This window comes from Mustela nigripes, chromosome 3, assembly GCF_022355385.1.
Source record: "Mustela nigripes isolate SB6536 chromosome 3, MUSNIG.SB6536, whole genome shotgun sequence".
NCBI lineage: Eukaryota > Metazoa > Chordata > Mammalia > Carnivora > Mustelidae > Mustela > Mustela nigripes.
This window is the reverse complement of record NC_081559.1, coordinates 37718247-37738386: the sequence shown is the minus strand read 5'-3', so window position 1 is coordinate 37738386 and position 20140 is coordinate 37718247. Positions and strand designations below refer to the sequence as shown.

Genomic DNA, 20140 nt, shown 5'->3' with positions numbered 1-20140 from the left:
CCTCCTCTCTCTCTCTGCCTGCCTCTCTGCCTACTTGTGATCTCTCTCTGTCAAATAAATAAATAAAATCTTAAAAAAAAAAAAAAAACCAGAATTCAATTATCTTCTCCAAGCCTCCCCCTCCCGGGTTCTTGTGTCAGTGAATGGCCTTACGAGGGGTCGGCAAACTCCAGCCAATAAGCCAGCTATGCCCACAGCTTAGGCAAGAATGGATCCTACATTTTTTAAAAAAGAAAAAACAAAGCACAAAGAAGAATACAAAATACAGACCATATGTGGCCCACAATGCCTATAATATCTCCTATCTGCCCTATATACAGTTTGCCAACTCATGGGTATTCCCATTTGCCAAAGAACCTGGGTATCAAAAATAGTACTAATTAATTAAATAATTAATAGTAATAATTAGCAGAGATTGACTTTACCCTTTTGAAACACTAGGTGTTGTATATATTTCACTTTATTCTCCTATCAACCTCTAATAATGCATTAGGATACTTTGGGCTACATTTAACCAGAAACCCTGACGAGCAGGCTGAAATGGGAGTTTAGAGAGAGGGACGATTCAGACACGTGTGATCAGTGGTTCAATTTTATCATCAGGGACCTAGGTTTTTCCATTGTTCTGCTTTCTGGAGTTCAGGCAATATGGCAGCAGCTAAAGTCCGTTTCTCATATGGTCATGGACTTGGCTGTCTGGGGGCACACAGGTAGCAACTGGGGCTACGTGTGTTCTCATGAACATCTGCTGAGAGCAGGAGAGACTCCTCAACCATGGAATCAGAGGACTTCCGTAGGACTGAGCCAAACAGGACAACTTGCCCCACCCCACTGTCTACTGTATAACCTTCTCCCTTACCCCATATCCAAATAGTAACTGAGTCTTCAAACAATCTCTTGAAATTTATTTCTGTTCTTCGCAACTATATCCACCAGTCTGTAACAGCCTAGAAAGCGAGGACAACTGTCTTTGCTGCATGTCCAGCATCTGCCATCATAGTGAGTTATAGGAATGAATGAAGAAATTTCATGCATGTATCAGGTTATCATTTTATAGTAGAGAAAAGTGAGCTTCAGGGGCCCAAGGTCACAAGATTTACTTTCGGTCTGTCTGACATGGAAGCTCATCTTGAATTATATACCATGGTCCCCTTCCTCTTGTTTTGTCCTTTTCCATTGGCTCTTTCTTCTTAGCCTTAAACATGCTCAAACCTCTCCTTCCTAACAATCTCTCTGGCCATGCTTTCCCTACAATCTGAATCTTCTCTGACCCTTCCCTTTATAAACAAGTTTCTTGGAAAAATGTCCATTTGCCTGGTCTTTACTTCCTCCTTTTCCATTCACACCCATTATGTCACTAACTCCATCTTGCAAATGTTACTGGGATCCTCCCAGCTCCATACCAAAGGGCAACACTCCCATCTTTATTTCACTATACTCTGCAGCATTTGACTCCTTCCCTTCATCCCTCTTCTTCCCAGAATCCTCCCTGATTTCTAAGGTTAAGTTCTCTAAGGATTCCTTGTCTTGTAATGTCTCCCTGTCTTTGCAGAGGATGGCCCAGAATCCCCTCAGCTTCTATGGCCCCAGTTTCACCCAAGCTTCATGATATCTACTGTCTCTGTATATAGCCTACCAAACCACAACTATTTGTTTATCTTTTGTGACTATTACTGTCCTCCAAGACAATCTCCAAGTCTTAGTTGGAGACTTTTTAGTAGCCTGCAGAGAGCCTCTGGTGAAAGACACAGAATGGCTATCAGTAGCTTGCTGAATGAATTAATGAATGAATGAACACACCGACTTATCCAACAGCACATAGTCAGAAAATGGCAGAAAATCAAGGGGAGCTCCTGGGTGGCTCAGCGGGTTAAGTCTTGCTTTTGGCTCAGGTCATGATCTCAGAGTCCTGCATCCCCCGCCCCTACCTGCCTACTTGTGACCTCGCTCTCTGTCTCAAATAAATAAAATCTAAAAAAAAAAGAGAGAGAGAGGGAGAGAGAGAGAGAGAAATCAAATCAAGAGAGGTCAGAGATTTTTCCAGGAGATGATACTGTTGAAAATGACAGTAAGGGGGTGCCTGGATGTGATCTCAGGGTCCTGGGATTGAGCACCAAATTGGGCTCCCTGCTTCTCCCTCTCCCACTCCCTCTGCTGTGTTCCCTTTCTCACTGTGTCTCTTTCTGTCAAATAAATAAATAGAATCTTAAAAAAAAAAAGCAAATGAAAGAAAAATAAGTTTCTTAGGTTTTAGAAGTCATCAATGTGTGGGATATAAACTCCATAAAGTTATACTTTGGAAGATACAAAATTCAAGTAACCTTTCTATTTATAGATTTATATTCACAAACATTTAGATTTACTTTGCATTAATTTACTTCTGTTTAAACAAAGCTTTGTATGTACACTCGTTGCGCATTTACGTATTTCATTTAAAAGTCAAAAGGAATAAACTAGGGATACCAAGCAAGGGAAATCTAAGCAACTGAGAAATTGTTAGTTACGAAAATACCAGAAAAGCACTTTTCTGTAAATGAGCAAACTATTTTCTGTTAAGTAAAATTAAGTACTTTAATCATACTTAAGCATATTAAATAACTTAAAAATTAAGACAGCAATTCAGCCACATCTGATTTTACAGCCTAGGGAGCAGTAGAGAAGGAGGGTTGTTACCAAATAACGACTGCCTGCTGCTTTTCTTCCTTTTTGAAATGCTAAGTAAGGGCAAGTGCTGGGGAAATCAACATGATGAAAACGAGGACGGGATTCTCCAGCAGAGTCACTCATATGGCCATAAAAGAGGAAAAGATTAAGCTCCACAAAAGGGCTAAAACTATTGCAGACTGGACTTCAGCCTATCTCCAGTCAAAGTGGCAAGCACTCCCTCAAAAAAAGAGGTGATATATTAGAATTGTAAAATCGGGAGGTACTACAGTGAATAGGTCTATAATAGATTAACATTACCTCTTTTGAGAGCTACCCTATTTTATTCGCATTTAACTGCTATGAATTGCATAAGTGCATTGCATTTCTTTGTAAATAAGTTTTTCATCCCCCAAAATAAAATGACATAAAACATAAAATATAATAAATAACCTGAGATTGCGGTGAGGAGATAAACTGGTACAGAGTTACTCTGGGGTAGGAGCTCATCTTTAAAAAACCATACTGTGGGGACGCCTGGGTGGCTCAGTGGGTTAAGCCGCTGCCTTCGGCTCAGGTCATGATCTCAGGGTCCTGGGATCGAACCCCACATCGGAATCTCTGCTCAGCAGGGAGCCTGCTTCCTCCTCTCTCTCTGCCTGCCTCTCTGCCAGCTTGTGATCTCTCTCTGTCAAATAAATAAATAAAATCTTTAAAAAAATAAAAAACCATACCGTGTGCATAAAAAAATATCTTCCTAGATTTACTAAAAATTACTGTGGATACATTTCTGAAGAAAAAATAAAAATAAGGAATCCTAAATGAATGAAGTTTACACTGAAACCATAAATATATTTCCTTTCCCCACCCCAACTCCCCAGATCTACAAAAAGTAAAATGGAAGAATTGAAATATATTCTCCACTAAGGAGGTAATCAACTAAGATCCAACTATTTTCTTTCAATAGAAAGCTTTAAAAATCTGCCAATTAGGATGTCTCCACCTACTATAGACAACCCACCAAAAGCTGAGTCAGTTTCCCTGGAGAGTGTTTTCATTTATTTGGCTTTTAGCAACAATGGCCACACCTCTTTCTGAACAGTTTGCTGGCAACAACTCCCCATATTACTTTCTTAATGATATTAATTGTTTAAAGAGAACATTTTTAAAACATCAAAAAGCCCTTATGGTTTTTATAACAGTAATAAAGCTGATTGCAGGGGCGCCTGGGTGGCTCAGTGGTTTAAGCCACTGCCTTCGGCTCAGGTCATGATCTCAGGGTCCTGGGATCGGGTCCCGCATCGGGCTCTCTGCTCAGCGGGGAGCCTGCTTCCCTCTCTCTCTCTCTGCCTGCCCCACATCTACTTGTGATTTCTCTCTGTCAAATAAATAAATAAAATCTTAAAAAAAAATAAAAATTAAAAAAAAAAATAAAGCTGATTGCAAACAGTTCCAATAATAACACAAAGCACAGTGGGTAAGTTAAAAAAAAAAAAGACAAAATCTAAAATCTCATTTCCAGGTATTAAGCAGACTCTACAAACACTTACAGATTAATCTGTGTGTGTGTGTATGTGCTTGTGTGTATACATATCAGTTTTACACAAATGGGATAATAAGTGAACATGCTCATTTGTGAACTCTTATTCTATGTCATAGACATCTATTCATGCAATATCTAAATATAACGTCATTTCTAGTGGTTTCACAGTGTTCCTTTATACAGAAGTATTCATGATTTATTTAACCAATTTGCTACTGGAGGGCTTTTAGTTTGCTCCATCTTATTTTTGGTCATTATAAACAATGCTGTGATGAATATCCAGTTTGCGTGCATTTCAAATGTGGGCAATTATCTCCTGAAGGTAAATTCCCTACGTGGAGTGGTTGGCTTGAGGACACACACACTGTGCTCACTTGGGCAGCACATATACTAAAATTGGAACGATACAGAGAAGACTAGCATGGCCCCTGAGCAAGGATGACATCCAAATTCGTGAAGCGTTCCATATTTAAAAAGAAAGAAAGAAAGAAAGAAAGAAAGAAAGAAAGAAAGAAAGAAAGAAAGAAAAGGACACACACACACTACTTGACTAAATATTGCTAAACTGTCTTTGGGAAGCAAATTGGTAAGGACGAGGTTCAGTGGACTTCAAGAGAACACCCAAGAAGATGGCTGACACAAGAGAGGGTTATGTAGAAGATGAGGCAATTTTTGACCCAGGGGACAAGGCATCTTCCATTTTGGTACTTCATCATCTTCAGAACTTGGCTGCTTCTGTATGGTATGAGGGGGCTACTTAAATTCTAGCCATTGAATCTGCATTCCAGCCAGCAGGAAGAAGGAAGAGACAAGAAGGGCCCAACACCCAATGGCTCTCGTGTGAAGTCACACTCTCCACTTCCAGTGACATCCATTGGCCAGAATTTGGTCCTGTGGCTACATCTAGCTACAGGGCAGACTGGGAATGTAGTCTTTATTTCTGGGAAGCCCTTATGTTCAGTTAAAAGTCAGGCATTCTTTTACTGAGGACAAGGGAAAGTAGATACTGGGGACAACCAACAGTTTCTGCCATAGGAAGGAGGAACCAATTCACACCCCTGTGAATATCACACAATAGTCGCCATGTCCCAAGCCTTTACCAACCTGTTACCCAACTGTTCCCACTGCCACTGCATTTTGTTAGTTACAAGGACAAATATTTAGTGTATTCTCAAATAGCCTGGGTAGTTCATGCTACTAGTATCAGTGATGTACACGGCCCCACCCTTCCACCCCTCCCCACAAAAGTACAAAGAACACAAAAATGTGGGGATATATGTGTTACTCTGCCTTGATTTGTGCTTCAGTGTTAAAGCTCTGTCCTTAGCGGACGTCTCTCCTCCCTCCAGGTCATCTCATCCAGAGCTTTAATGCTGCTGAGTCAAAATCTTTATTTTCCTTCCTGATCTCCAGAGACTTAGCAAATGAGCCAGTTGATGACTGCGTATACCCATCTGGGTAATCTACTAGCACGTTAACAATCAACTAAAAAAAAAAAAGATGGGTCCCATCATCTTGTCTTGCAAACACTTCTTTCTGCATTCCTTACCTTGGTAGCACCAGCTGAGTCATTGTAGACTCTTAACTTTCTCTCATCAGAACATTGACTTCATGACCAAATTCTACTGATTTCACTTCCATAACAACTGTTATTCCCCTCATCTCCAGTGTGCTCTTGAGGATCAAGATCAAATCTCATGACTCTCTGCCTCCATGCTTGGACCAATCCAGGCTACCCTCAACATCGAAGCCAAAGGCTTCTTACTAAAATGTGAGGTGAATGTGATGGCTTTCTTTCACTCTCCCCCCCTCCCCCACAAAATCCTTTAAAGGCTCCCCATAGTCAAAATTCTTGGTATGGCACATGAGGTCTCCCAGCCAGTGACCTTTATCGGCATCGCCTTGCATTAACCCCCGACTGTGCCCCACATTTCAATGTATCACTTGTAGTTCCACAATGCAGTGACTTTGCTAAAGAGGATCCCTCCTGCCTAGAATTCCTTGAGATCTATTCCTTTCTCTCTCTCTTTTTTTTAAGATTCAGATCCTATAGAGACATCCAGAAAACCTTTCCCGACCATACTCTCCGCCTTGTGGCTACTTCTTTGTTTTGTGCCATTTTTGTGTTTCATACTTCCTTCTAAAATATCGCAGTTAAGAGGGTTAATATTTATTAACCCAACTAATATTTACTTAATTCCCACTGTGTGCTCAGCATTAAACTAAGCACCAGATTCGGGATCATGTGTAAGCTGAACACAGACCTTAGGCACTTGCAACTTTTAGTCTATACAGCTTATATTAGCAAAGCTACTTTCCATTCATCATCTTGGTTTGCTAGAAAAGAAATTACTTCTCTCTCCCATTAGTCTCCATGGGAGCCTAAGAAACTGATGTTGCCCTGTTGCTGATACCACGTCAAGAGATATTTTCTTCAGTGTCTTTTTGCTTACTCAAATACTCATTTATTTGTGCTTTTATGACTGCATGCTGTTGGCTGCCACTATCCAGAGTCACTTGGATGTTTAAGAAGGAAAAATTGGGGGTAACCTTATTTGACCTATTATTTCTCAAGCTCTTTCCTCAAATTTAATGCCTGACAAAGGCCCAGTTAAGGGGATTCCTGGCAGAGATGCAGATAGACCTAAGAACAGGATGAATACGCAAAGACTGGGGTAAAGGGTGACTGGGGTGTGTGCGTGGGGGGGGGGGGGAACAGTGTAAGCAAAGGCTGAAGGACAGAAGGGACGAGATGATGTCTACAGGATGACAGACAGCCCCTAAACAGACTGCACAGGGTTAGCTCATAGCACGCCTCAGACACAGCAGGGCACTGAGATTTGGCTGCACCCGTGGATCATATAGGATCCACGGAATGCAGTTCTAAGGCCTGAGTCACCGGCCCCTGCTTCCTTTCTCCCTCCTAGGGCTGCACTGCAAGCTTGCTCCTTCTGTGTTTCTTCTTTCCCTTTCACATCTTCCCAATTCCCAGCTTCCTCTTTTACCATGTATCCAAAAGACGAATAGACTTGAACTGAAAAATCTTAAAGAGAAGATTTACAGAAGGCAATCCACGCACACTCAGTTTTGCACAAAAAAGAAATCCCCATTAGGGAGAAACCTGTGATTTAGAGTAGGGTACTAGAATGCATTCCAGATAGATCAAAAATGTCTGGGTATATTACTCAGGACTGCCTGAGTCTCAAGAGACAGAATTTCAATCTAGAGAAGTTTAAATAAGAAAGCAGTCGTGTCGGGTTATATAACTTGGAAAGACAGTGGTGTGGCCAGCCTCAGGCACGATGGGATCCAGGGGTGCAAAATGACAGCCTCAGATTATCAACACTCTCCCTTTCCTTCGGTTTCTGATCCTCTCTGTTGTTGGCCTCATGATCTTCTATCGCCAGTGTGTGTCACTCATGCAAGTGGGGAGCCTGGCATCTGGAAACTCCCAAGTCTACATCACCCTGTTGGAGCATCCCCAAAGAAAATAGAAACTAACTCTTTCTAATTGAGGGTGAAAAATCCCAGGGAATAATTGCATGGGGCCAGTCTGTCAAGTATGCACAGGTGTCCTGGAGGTGGGGGTGGGGGGAGCAGTTTGTGATGGGCCCAGCCCGGGTCCTATGGCCATCCATCTGTTTGCTCCTCAGTGGATTCCTCACAGGTGTGGAGATAGAAATAGTGGGGAGGAGCAGCGGCTGAAATGAATTCTGGGCAGAAAAAAAAATTTTGTGGCAAAGATCAGGAGACGCGTTAAGAGTGGGAAATGGGGCCGGATTGTACAGGTCAATATCCCATAAGTGAAACGGAGCACCAAATACTCCAAAAAGTCTGTGTGTGTATGTGGACAGCTGATTCTTATTATGCACAGTACTTCGGTTCTAGAAAGTCCACTGCTGTTGCTGAATTAGCGAATCACTGCCCTATGGGAAAGACAAGGACAGTTCCTATGAGCCTCTGGTCACATTTTCATCAACTGATCAATATATAACCTTGTTTTATGTGTGCTTCTGCTTAAAGACACTTTAATATATATTATTGACTCATTAACACAGACCTCACAGCCAAAAGCACTACCACTCACGTCTGAAGGAAGCTTGTCTAACATATATATTCTGCATCAGGTACATCGCGGCCTTCTTGCACTTAGGAACACTGGGCTGCCCTTCAGCACGAAGCTTGGGGCCAATTTAAATAGCGAAATCACCAAGAAAAAGCACAACAATAAGAAAACCATGGCACTGAATGGACCACGAAATGCACACTGGGTTGTTTACAGAATGAGAGCTGACGCAGGAAAGCAGGTGTTGCCCTGTTCTGCCTCAGCTGGGATCATGCCAGTGAGTGGACTCAGTTTCCCTCTCTGCTCTTCAGGGATCCAAGAACGACTACGGAAGTGAAGTGTCAGGAGAACATCAGTTTGGGGGTTACACAAATTTCAGTGAACAGGCAAATTCACAAATACGGGATCTATGAATAATGAGGATGGACTGCATTTTCCCCCTCGGTATTTAGGAAGAGTCCCCTGGCAGCGGGGGGCAGGTGGGAGGATGGCACTGGGTGCGGAGATCAGATGGGAGAAGTAGCAGAGCTGGTGGGAGGCACTGAGGGGGCAACGTGTAGGTAGTGACAGATGAACACGAGAAGAAGGGAGGGCAGACTTGATTTCCAACCGGACATAAAGGGGCTGGGGGAGGAGGGCCATGTCAATGAGGAGGGAGCACTCAGCAGCCTGAGTGTAGAAAAATGAAGAACCAAGTCTGGACCAGAATCTGACTTCAAGGGGCAGAATATGATTTCATTTTTTTCCCCACTAATTTATTTATTCATTTGTTTTTTCAAAAAGATTTTATTTATTTGACAAAGAAATAGCACAAGTAGAGCGGCAGGGAGAGGGAGAGAGAGAAGCAGGCTCTCTGCCTGGCAGAGAGCCCGATGCAGGACTCGATCCCAGGATCCTGGCTGGAATCATGACCTGAGCCGAAAGCAGCAGCTTAACCAACTGGGCCACCCAGATGCCCTTTTACTTATTTATTGTAAAGCAGACTCCACACCCCATCTGGGGCTTGAACTCATGAACCCTGAGATTAAGTCACACACTCTCCCCACTGAGCCAACCAGGTGCCAGACTTCAGTTCTGTAATGATCCATTTGTTGGTCCTGTCAGATGCTTTGTGTTCCTTGCTTCAGGGTGTTTAAAAAAGCGTACTTCAACTGACTTAAAAATAGGGAACAAGTACTGTTCTAGTATTGAATGTCTCCACTTCCAATCAATGAACCAACCTCACTAATAATAATAGTAATAAGAAACCACACATAGCACTTACTATATGCCAGGCATTGTTCTAGGCTCTTTATTTGCCCATTTATTTCTCACAGACTATGAGGTATCATTATTAGATCCATTTTTATTTTTTATTTATTTATTTATTTATTAAAGATTTTATTTGTTTGTCATAGAGAGAAGCGAGAGCAAGCACAGGCAGACAGAGTGGCAGGCAGAGGCAGAGGGAGAAGCAGGCTCCCCACCAAGCAAGGAGCCCGATGTGGGGCTCGATCCCAGGACGCTGGGATCATGACCTGAGCCAGAGGCAGCTGCTTAACCAACTGAGCCACCCAGGCGTCCCTATTAGATCCATTTTTAGATGAACAAACTGAAGTAGAGGGTAGTAACTTGCCTCCAATCCAGCAGCTAGTAAATGGTGGAATCTGCTTATAGAATCTGTGTTTTTAACTACCATGTTATATTGGCAGTATTGATTATGGTTTCCTTATAAAGTCTTTTACCACACTGCCTCCCTCACCGCCGTGCCAATTCCCCCCACCTTCCTTCTATCCAACGTGTGGCTTTGTCAATGTTGTTCACCATTTCTCATCTAAAATAGAACAGTAATAAACCATGTCCATCCTAATTTCTTGCTTCTTCTTTTTCTCTTAAAAAACCCTAATAACGATCTTTAGCTACCTAAACCTAGTTTAAGCTATAGCTCACAAATTCCTATCAAGTTTCTTTTCTGCATAAGCCTAAACTAAACTCTTCTTCTTTTTTTTTTTTTTTAACAGGCTCCCTGCTGAGCAGAGAACCCAATGTGGGACTCGATGCCAGGACTCCGGGATCATGACCTGAGTGAGCTGAAGACAGACGCCTAACTGACTGAGCCATTCAGGTGCCCCCAAACTCTTCATTTTCTTATAAAATACCAGTTTGCTAGTCTCTTTCAGAAGTTGTGTTTTCTTTTTCTTTTCTTTTTTTAGTTTTTTAAGTAATCTCTACCACCAATGTGAGGCTTGAATCTATGACCCTGAGATCAGGCGTCCCATGGCCCACCAACTGAACAGCTGGTGCCCCACTTTTTCTTTTATAGTTGAAGTAGTAATAGGGATGCCTGGGTGGCTCTGTCAATTAAGCGATTGAGCATCTCTCTTCAGTTTTTGTTGTGATCCCAGGGTTCTGGGATGGAGTCCTTCATGGTGGGCGAGGCCCTGAATAAGGAGCTTGCTTCTCCCTCTGCTTGCTTCTCCCCCTGCTTGTTCTCTCTCTCTGACAAATAAAATCTTAAGAAAACAGTAGTAATAATCTGGACTTTTAGGTACTAATAAAATAATTCTTTTTGCCGTAAGCAACTCATTCTCGACAACCTCATGTTTAAAGGAGTAATACTGGCAAACCATAAGTTACTCTTAACCACAGAGAGCAAACTGAGGGTTGCTGGAGGGAACTGGGTGGAGGATGGGCTAGATGGGTGATGGTCATCAAGGAGGGCACTTGTGATCAGTTATATGTAAGTGGTGGATCATTAAATTCCTGAAGTCAATATTATGCTGTATGTTAATTAACTTGAATTTAAATTTTAAAAATATAAAGAAGTGATACTACAGTTCTCATTGGAATACTATAATAATCAGTATTTATAAAACAACTGGAAAGTTGGGGCACCGGGTTGGCATGTCTGTCTGACTCTTGATCTCAGCTCAGGTCTTATCTCAGGGTTGTGAGTTCAAGCTCTGCATTGGGCTCCTCACTTAATAAAACAAAAACAAAACCAAAAAAACCCTGGAAAGTTATAAATGGAACTGTTAAATAAATGCAAGTGTTTTAATGTGGAATTGCCTAGAACATCAACACAAACATCTCTTTGTTAGCTTTATTTTAGTTTTGATTTTGCTTTGATTTCTCAAACACAGCTGGTTTCTAGCTGTGGAGAATGTGGGAGAGGTCGTGTTCAAGAAAGGTTGGAGGTATTTAATTCAACAAACACATACTACTCTGTGACAACCCTTTTTATTCAGCACACACAGCCTCATGCAGTTTTTGTGAAAAAGATCTTGGGAGATGTCCACAACAGCAGTCTGTCTAGGTTCAAGTACACAACCATGGTGTGCCCACAAAGTTGTCAGTGGGCCAAGGCTCCTGAATGCTTCACATACTTACTCAAGTGCTTTTCTTCTCTTTTCCTTTTTCTTTTCTTTTCCTTCTCTCTTTCTTTCTTTTTTTAAGATTTTATGTATTTATTTGTCAGGGAGAGAAAGAGAGAGCACAAGCAGGGGGAGTGGCAGGCAAAGCCAGCAGAGAGAGAAGCAGGTTCCCTGCTTAGCAAGGAGCCTGATGTGGGACTCGATCCCAGAACTCTGGGATCATGAACTGAGCCAAAGGCAGCCACTTAACCTGAGCCACCCAGGCATCCCAAATGCTTTTCGAGGCTACTGTTGTATATTTTTGGTTTCTTGTCCTATAATGATAGCCATCATAACTTAAGAACCCAATACTTTTTAAGATTTTATTTATTTATTTGACAGACAGAGATCACAAGTAGGCAGAGAGGCAGGCGGAAAGAGAGGGGGAAGCAGGCTCCCTGCTGAGCAGAGAGCCCGATATGGGGCTTGAGTCCAGGACCCTGGGATCATAACCTGAGCTGAAGGTAGATGCTCAACGACTGAGCCACCCAGGTGCCCCAAGAACCCAAAACTTTTAATCTTGCCTTGCATATCCTTCTTATTTATGTTTGGAGAAGCTGGGCATCGCACTGCCTATCTCACCCACATCTCCCATCTCTGGGGCTGAAATTCCTTGAGCACACTTTTTTCTGCAGGTGACATCTGGTCTGCTACCCCTGCCATGGCAGATTGGGCCAGGGTGACCATCTGACTTAGACCAGTGAGGATGTTTTCAGTTTTAGGTGATGGAAAACCCTATCAGCCTGGTTTGGGTGAAAAAGAAAAGCTGATTGGCTTACACAGCCGTAGGCCCAGAAGCTAAAAAGGAGGCCACAGAGACCGGATCTCTCTCTACCTCTTGGCTTCTTCTTCCTCTATGTTGGTTGCATTTGCAGGCAGGTTGTCCCTGGTGGTGACAAGCTAGCAGTTCCTCGATGAGGACAAGATGGCTGCTGGTAGCTCTAGGCTCCTGTCATTACAGCTCTGAGTCCAGGGGTAAAAGGAATGTTCCTTTCTCAACAGGTTTTATTTTTTTATAATTTTTTAAAAAATTTATTTGAGAGAGAGACAGTGAGAGAGCATGAGAGGAGAGGTCAGAGGGAGAAGCAGACTCCCCATGGAGCTGGGAGCCTGATGGGGGACTCGATCCCAGGACTCTGGGATCATGACCTGAGCTGAAGGCAGTCGCTTAACCAACTGAGCCACCCAGGTGCCCCCCCCCCCTTTTTTAAAGATTTATTTATTTGACAGAGAGAGAGATCACAAGTAGGCAGAGAGGCAGGCAGAGGGAGAAGGGGAAGCAGGCTCCCTGCTGAGAGAGAGTCCGATGCAGGACTCGATCCCAGGACCCTGGGATCATGACCTGAACCGAAGGCAGATGCCCAACCCACTAGCCACCCAGGCGCCCCTCGACAGTTTTAACATCAAATTGGCTTCAGTTGGGTTGTCAGCCCGTTTTCCAATAACCAACGCTACTTGACAAGGTCAGGTTCAGCTTTTTGGTCTGTGTTCACATACAATGAATACGAGGTAGGGGTGATTTCCTGGAGGAAAATCAGGGCACTATTACCACAAGAAGGGAGATAGACACTGGTGGCAAAACCATCAGCTCTTCACATAAGACCCAAGGACAGGTAGTATAGAGGCTTGACTGTGGCCAAGGAGGAGGCCTGTTGGAAAAAACTCCCCAACCGGGACAAGAGGCTGAATAAAAACACGAGATCCTCTCTGGAGAAAACAGAACTAGAACCAGAACTGAGTAGCAAATAGGGGCAACATAAGCAGGACACAGAGACTAGAGCCGAGGAGGAAGATGCAGGGGCCGAGTCCCGTGGTAGGGCAGCAGGTCAGCCCCGACGAGCTTCGCCGAGTGGAACCAGGCTAGTCCTGTGGCCCCTGGGACCTGCAATGCCCTCGAGTCTCTGAAGCACAGCTGAGCTGCCAAGATTCCTACTATCACTAAGTCCAGGTCTTCTCATGACAAAAGACCCACTCACATTAAGTGGGCTGAAGAACCCCAAGGACCTCACCAACATGTAATTCAGGAAAGGTCAAGAAAAACAAGAAGGAAAAGAGATAAAGGGACAGAATGTGGCATACGGTGGGAAGGCAGAGAGCACTACATGCTGTGCTCTGTGCTGGGCCAGGATGTGGTGGGGAGTGGCGAGTATGTTGACTCCCATCATCCTTTCTACCCCTTCCTTGCCCCGGAGGTTTATTTCTAAGCAGCCAGCTTAGAGAGGCCCCTCACCTCACCCCACCCCACCCTATGGAAAATGTCCTGGGGGTCTTGAATACTTAGCTTCAAGGTCATACCTGGCTACCAGGGAGGTGGGATGTGTAATCTTTAAGCTAGGCAGCTTTAAGCACAACTAAAAGTTCAGTTCTTTTCTCAAGGGTAACATTGGCCATAGATGGGTTGACCTGCCATCTCAGCCACATCCCCCAAACTGAGGTCCCCTTCCTCTGTGCCACCACAGCCACCCACGGTCATGTCCCTTCTTGTGGTGTTTTTTCCTGCTCCTCTTGTCCAGTAGCTTCCATATGGTTCAGAATGGCCACCTTAAATCTTCTCTTTACTTTCCTATTTCAGTTCCCTGTAGTTAGTTGGCTATATCCTTTCTTGTCCAAATTGTCAAATGAAGGATCACCTTTTCAGACCAGGCCCTACAAGTCATAGAGTTGCTGGTCAGCCAATGAATTCTCTGGCCTAAAGACAGATGTCCATCTTGGTCCAATTAACTGACAAGGGGAGGGACTAGGGAACTGTACATTTCGGATGGTGACTTAACCTCAGATGGGGTTGAGACAGGGTATGTAATGACTGACATATCCAGAAAACTATGTTTTCCCTTGATATATTTAGGTGAATCAAGTAGGTGAGCAACAGATGTCCTTACATATTGTATTAGTTTCCTACTATTGTTTTAACAAAGTACCACAAACTGAGTGGCTTAAAACAATAGAAATTTCTTGCCTCGGGGCACCTGGGTGGCTCAGTGGTTAAGCTGCTGCCTTTGGCCAGGTCATGATCTTGGGGTCCTGGGATCCAGCTCCGCGTTGGGCTCTCTGCTCAGCGGGGAGCCTGCTTCCTCCTCTCTCTCTGCCTGCCTCTCTGCCTGCTTGTGATCTCTCTCTGTCAAATAAATAAATAAAATCTTTAAAAAAAAAAAAGGAATTTCTTGCCTCAAAGTTCTGTAGCCTGGAAGTCTGAAATTATGGTGATGGCAGAGCCATGCTCGCTCTGCACCCTTCCTCTTCTCTTCTATCTCTTGTGGTTTACTGATAATCTTTGGTCATAACATGGCTGTCTTCTTATAGACGTTGGTCGTACTAGAGTAGTGTCTACCCTACTCCAGCATGACCTCATCTTAACTAATATCTGCAACAATCCCAATTCTTCTTCTTCTTTTTTTTTTAAAAGATGTTTAAGAGAGAGAGGAAAAAAAATGAGCATGAGCAGGGGAATGGGCAGAGGGAGAGGGAGAAGCAGACTGAGCAGGGAGTCTGCTGACATGGGACTGGATTCCAGGACCCTGGGATCATGACCTGAGCCGAAGGAGACACTTAACCAACTGAGCCACCCAGGGGCCCAACAATCCTATTTCTAAATAAGATCACTATATGAGGTAATGGGGGTTAGGTCTTCACCATCCTTTTTGGGGGGGGGACACAACTCAACTATAACACATACCTACTTGGGGTGCACAACCAATTTCTCCACAAATCAGACAGACATCATTATAGCAGACTTAACTACCAGAAATACAATCCTTGCTCAAAAGTTATATGACTTTGTAGTGAGTATATGATAAAGATGTTTTTACTATGTCTTTCTGTATTCATCAAATGTTCTTAGTTATGCCAGTAATACAGTAGTCTTGGTGTTAGTAACCTCCCTCCAGAAAAGAAAAAAAGGTAAAAAGAAAATCAGTATTGAAAGGTAATATCAAAGGAATAATTTTTATTTATTTTATAAATATATAAAATATTTTGCAGTTTAAAATCTGTTTAATTGGAAAAAATAAATTTATCCAGTAGACAACATATAAAAGCACTAAAAATGCATCCAACTACCTCTCAGCTCCTGTAGTGTCTTACGTGGAGCCTTTGCAAAGGCCAAAATGGCTGCTGTCTTCACAAAAGAGAGAACCTGCGTTAACTGCAGTAAAGTAATGACCATGTGGAAGAGAGTAAGGGAGGAGCCAGAGGCAACCACTGAAATGCAGTTTGGCATAAATAACTTTCTCCTGTGGAATGCCAACCTCTCCCCTACCAAAGGAAAAAAAAATGCCAAAGAGACATTTTCATAGTTTTAGGGAAGACAAAAACTCATCTTGGAACTAAAGGAATGTGCCAGAATATAAGGTAAGGTAGAAAGGGAATTGTGCCAATAATTTGTATATGTAAAATCCCTAAAACATTACTATGAATTAGGAAGTATTCTCTCTCTTTTTTTTTCTTATTTATTTGACAGAGAGACACACAGTGAGAGAGGAAACATAAGCAGGAGGAGTGGGAGAGGGAGAAGCAGGCTTCCCACTGAGCAAGGAGCCCGTTGTGGAACTCCATCCCAGGACGCTGGGATCATGACCTGAGCTAGCTAAAGGCAGATGTTTAACAACTGAGCCACCCAGGTGTCCCATCTCTTTTTCTTTTTTTTTTTTTTTGGATAAGAAAATGAGACCATTTAAGAGTCTGACTGCCGATCTCTCGTCCATTCTCATGGAACCTTCCTCCCTCTCTCTCATGCTGTCCACACAGCTGCGTTCATGCCATTCTCCTGGCAAGAAACTTTGCCACATCCCTATTACCTAGAACAGACTTTTTCATAGTAGAACCCTTTTATTAAGGGAAACTACACAGATGTTATTTACAATGACTTATGTAGATTTATATCAATTTATGTTTATCAAATAAACAAAAGCGGTATCTTATGAAGTTTTTTTAATGTTTAGATTAATAGTATTATGAAGTTGACAAGAACAAAAAAACTATTCTCATAAAAACAGCATTCTGAAATTAGGCAGTGAAACACAAAGATGAATATTAGTGTAACTCAGCACCCACAATCAGCTAATTTCAGCATTTGGTGATAAAATAAAAAGAAAACCCTGGGGCACCTGGTTGGCTCAGTGGGTTAAGCCTCTGCCTTCGGCTCAGGTCATGATCTCAGGGTCCTGAGATCGAGTCCCAAGTCGGGCTCTTTGCTCAGTGGGAAGTCTGCTTCCCCCTCTCTCTCTGACTGCCTCTCTGCCTACCTCTGATCTCTCTCTCTCTGTCAAATAAGTAAATAAAATCTTAAAAAAAAATAAAATAAAATAAAAAGAAAACCCTGATCCATGCAATCATAAATCTGTTCTCTACATTATATCCTTGTGACCTTTTAAAAATGCAAACCCGATGAACATATTTCATCAACTCATTAAAATGCCATCGACTTTAAGTTGCATCATTATTTTATGTATAGTCCAAAAAGAAGAAAAAAATTAAATGTTGATTTGGGAGATATTAAGATGTAAAAAAAAAAAGCGTGTCTCACAATTATCGAAATATCGAATGCCAGCCACTTCATCCTCTTAAACATATCCATGGCGTCTGCTTCTCTCAGAATCAGGACACCGCTCCTGATGGTCTAAGAAACCTCCATGGCTTCACCATCATGTTCTCTGCATTTGAGCTGCACTGGCCTTCTTTCCATTCACCCAGTCTTCCAGGTGGCAGATCAAGCTTTACTTCCTCTGGAGAGCCTTCCCTGATCTCTCTGACCAGGCCATATCCTTGGGCACTTGACAGCACTTACTTTGGTTGACTTCTTTTTTTTTTTTTTTTTAAGATTTTATTTATTTGACAGAGCGAGTGAGATCATAAGTAGGCAGAGAGGCAGGCAGAGAGAGGGGGGGAAGCAGGCTCCCTGCTGAGCAGAGAGCCCAGTCCAGGGCTAGATCCCAGGACCCTGGGATCATGACCTAAGCCAAAGTCAGAGACTTAACCCACTGAGCCACCCAGGCACTCCTATGTTTGAAATCTTGTTTGGTTCCCATCTTAGTTTGGCTTATGTGTTTATATGATCAGCATCTAGCTCCGTGAGGGCAGAGAACATGAAGTTCTGCTCCCCACTGTAATCTTAGTGCTTGGCACAGCAACTGGTAACATTGGATACATAGAAAGTACTCAAACATTTGTTGAATAAATGAATTGAAATAAAAAAATTTAAAAATTCATGTTGCTGCTTTTAGGATACTCTTCAGAGGATCTAGAAGATCCATGAATGTGAGTAGTAAGACTTCTGTTTCATGGTTGAATCATTAACAGTATCTACCAAATTCTTTTTTTTTTTTTTTAAGATTTTTAAAAATTTATTTGACAGAAAGAGAGAGCACAAGTAGGCAGAAAGGCAGGCAGAGAGAGAGGGAAGCAGGCACCCTGCTGAGCAGAGAGCCCGATTTGGGGCTGGATCCCAGGACCCTGAGATCATGACCTGAGCCAAAGGCAGAGGCTTAACCCACTGAGCCACCCAGGTGCTGTATATCTACCAAATTCTTGTCTCTGTATCACAGATACGAAGTTTAGACAAAAAGCTTGAAAATTACTTACTATGTGTTAAAACTCCCTCTAGCTCAATGATATTATCGCAAGGTGGTCAGTGTGTTTTTGTAAACTCTCAGTTCCAGGATTCTGTGCTGAGATGGTAGGTCTGAGTTTCTCCTGATTTTTCAGGCTCTCTCTCTGCTCTAATTATACCTGCCTTGTAACAGGCATGAACCCAAAGAGGGTTGGTCAGAGCTCAGCTTTCCGAAACAATGACACATTTGTAAGAAATTCTACTGTGTTCACAGTGATGACAGATGCTCTCCTGCCTCTGCCTGGAGATCTTTGGCCTGCATCAAAACATGTTCACCTAGATGATGGAAGAACAACTTAAGGCTTTAAAATTTGGTGTATAAAAACATCTGAGGTTGTAGGTATTTCTTTTGTATACCAAGTTTTAAGTTAGTGAAAAATATTCAAAATATTTATTTGAATAAAATGCTAGTGGAACCTCAGAGGTACATTTATTTGCAAAACTAAAGGGTATGTGAAAACCACTGATTGGTTCTATTGAGTCCTTTTTTCTTACTTTTTCTTCTTTTTTAAATATTTTATTTTTTACAGCAAACTCTGTGGGACCTGAATTCATGACCCCAAGATCAAGAGTCGCATCTCTAATGACTGAGCCAGCCGGTACCCCTGGCTGTATCGTTTTTTTTTTTTTTAAGATTTCACCCATTTAGTCAGAGAGAGAGAGCGAGAGAGAGTGAGCACAGGCAGACAGAGTGGCAGGCAGAGTCAGAGGGAGAAGCAGGCTTCCCGTGGAGCAAGGAGCCTGATGTGGGACTCGATCCCAGGATGCCGGGATCATGACCTGAGCCGAAGGCAGCTGCTTAACCAACTGAGCCACCCAGGTGTCCCTGGCTGTATCGTTTTAATGCTTGATTTACCAGGGACTTCCTGATCTATCCCCTGGCTGCTTCTCAGTGCGGCCAGCACTCAGCTTCACATTTTGCAAGAGTACAATACTTATGACTTGTCCCTGGAATGAGCTCTGCCTTCACACACCTTTGGCCCAACGGACTGTACCTAATTTTTCTGTTTTGGTTTCCACTCACATCTAGGCTTTGTGAGTCTTCCCTGACATGCTGCCATCTCAGGATTCCCTCCAATGCTCTCACTAGACAGTTCGGATCTCTGGTGGATGTGACCTTGCTATAGTCCATCTGTCTCCCCACTAGACTGCATGCTTCCTGAGGGAGGGGAACTCATCTTTGCTTTGTTGGCATGGTCTGGGACTTGGTGTGCAGTAAACACTGAAAGAAGCCCTTCCGGGGCCTTCCCAACTTGGGTAGTTTCAAATTTTGTGGAAAAATATTTATCTTGTGGTTTTAAATTGTATTTCCTTGATCACTAGTAAGAGTAAGCATCTTTTCACGTTTTTATTTATTTATTTTTTAGACAGGGAGACTGTGCATGAGGGATGGGGGTGGTTGGGAGGCACAGAGGGAGAGAATCTTAAGCACACTGTATGCCCAGCTTGGGGCCTGACCTGGGGCTGGATCTCACAACCCTGACATCATGACATGAGCCAGAATCAAAAGTTGTACCCTTAACCGACAGAGCCACTCAGGCACCCCTTTAGGTAACTGTTTCTTCGTGTTCTTTGCCCACTTTTCCATGAGGCAATTTATCTTACTAATTCGCCTTGAAACTTGTAAGACTATTGTTTTTTAAAGATCTTATTTGAGGGAGAGGGGGAGGAGGTGGGGAGAGAGAGATATCAATAGGGTGGGAGGAGCAGAGGCAGAGGGAGAAGCAGCCTCTCCACTGAGCAGTGAACCTAATGAGATTATGACCTGAGCTGAAGGCAAAGGCTCCACCAATTGATGCACCCAGACGACCTGAAACTTGCAAGGCTATTTTATTTTACTTTATTTTTAAAGATTTTATTTATTTATTTGACAGACGGAGATCCCAAGTAGG

The 20140-nt window shown here is 42.9% G+C and overlaps 1 non-coding gene across 1 annotated transcript; it reads left to right on the top strand.

Moving 5' to 3' along the window:
• Nucleotides 1-4552: 4552 nt before the first annotated feature.
• On the top strand, nt 4553-4659 carry LOC132014698 (U6 spliceosomal RNA). The gene has a single exon (XR_009403352.1). It is a non-coding gene; the product is annotated as a U6 spliceosomal RNA (small nuclear RNA).
• Nucleotides 4660-20140: the final 15481 nt, after the last annotated feature.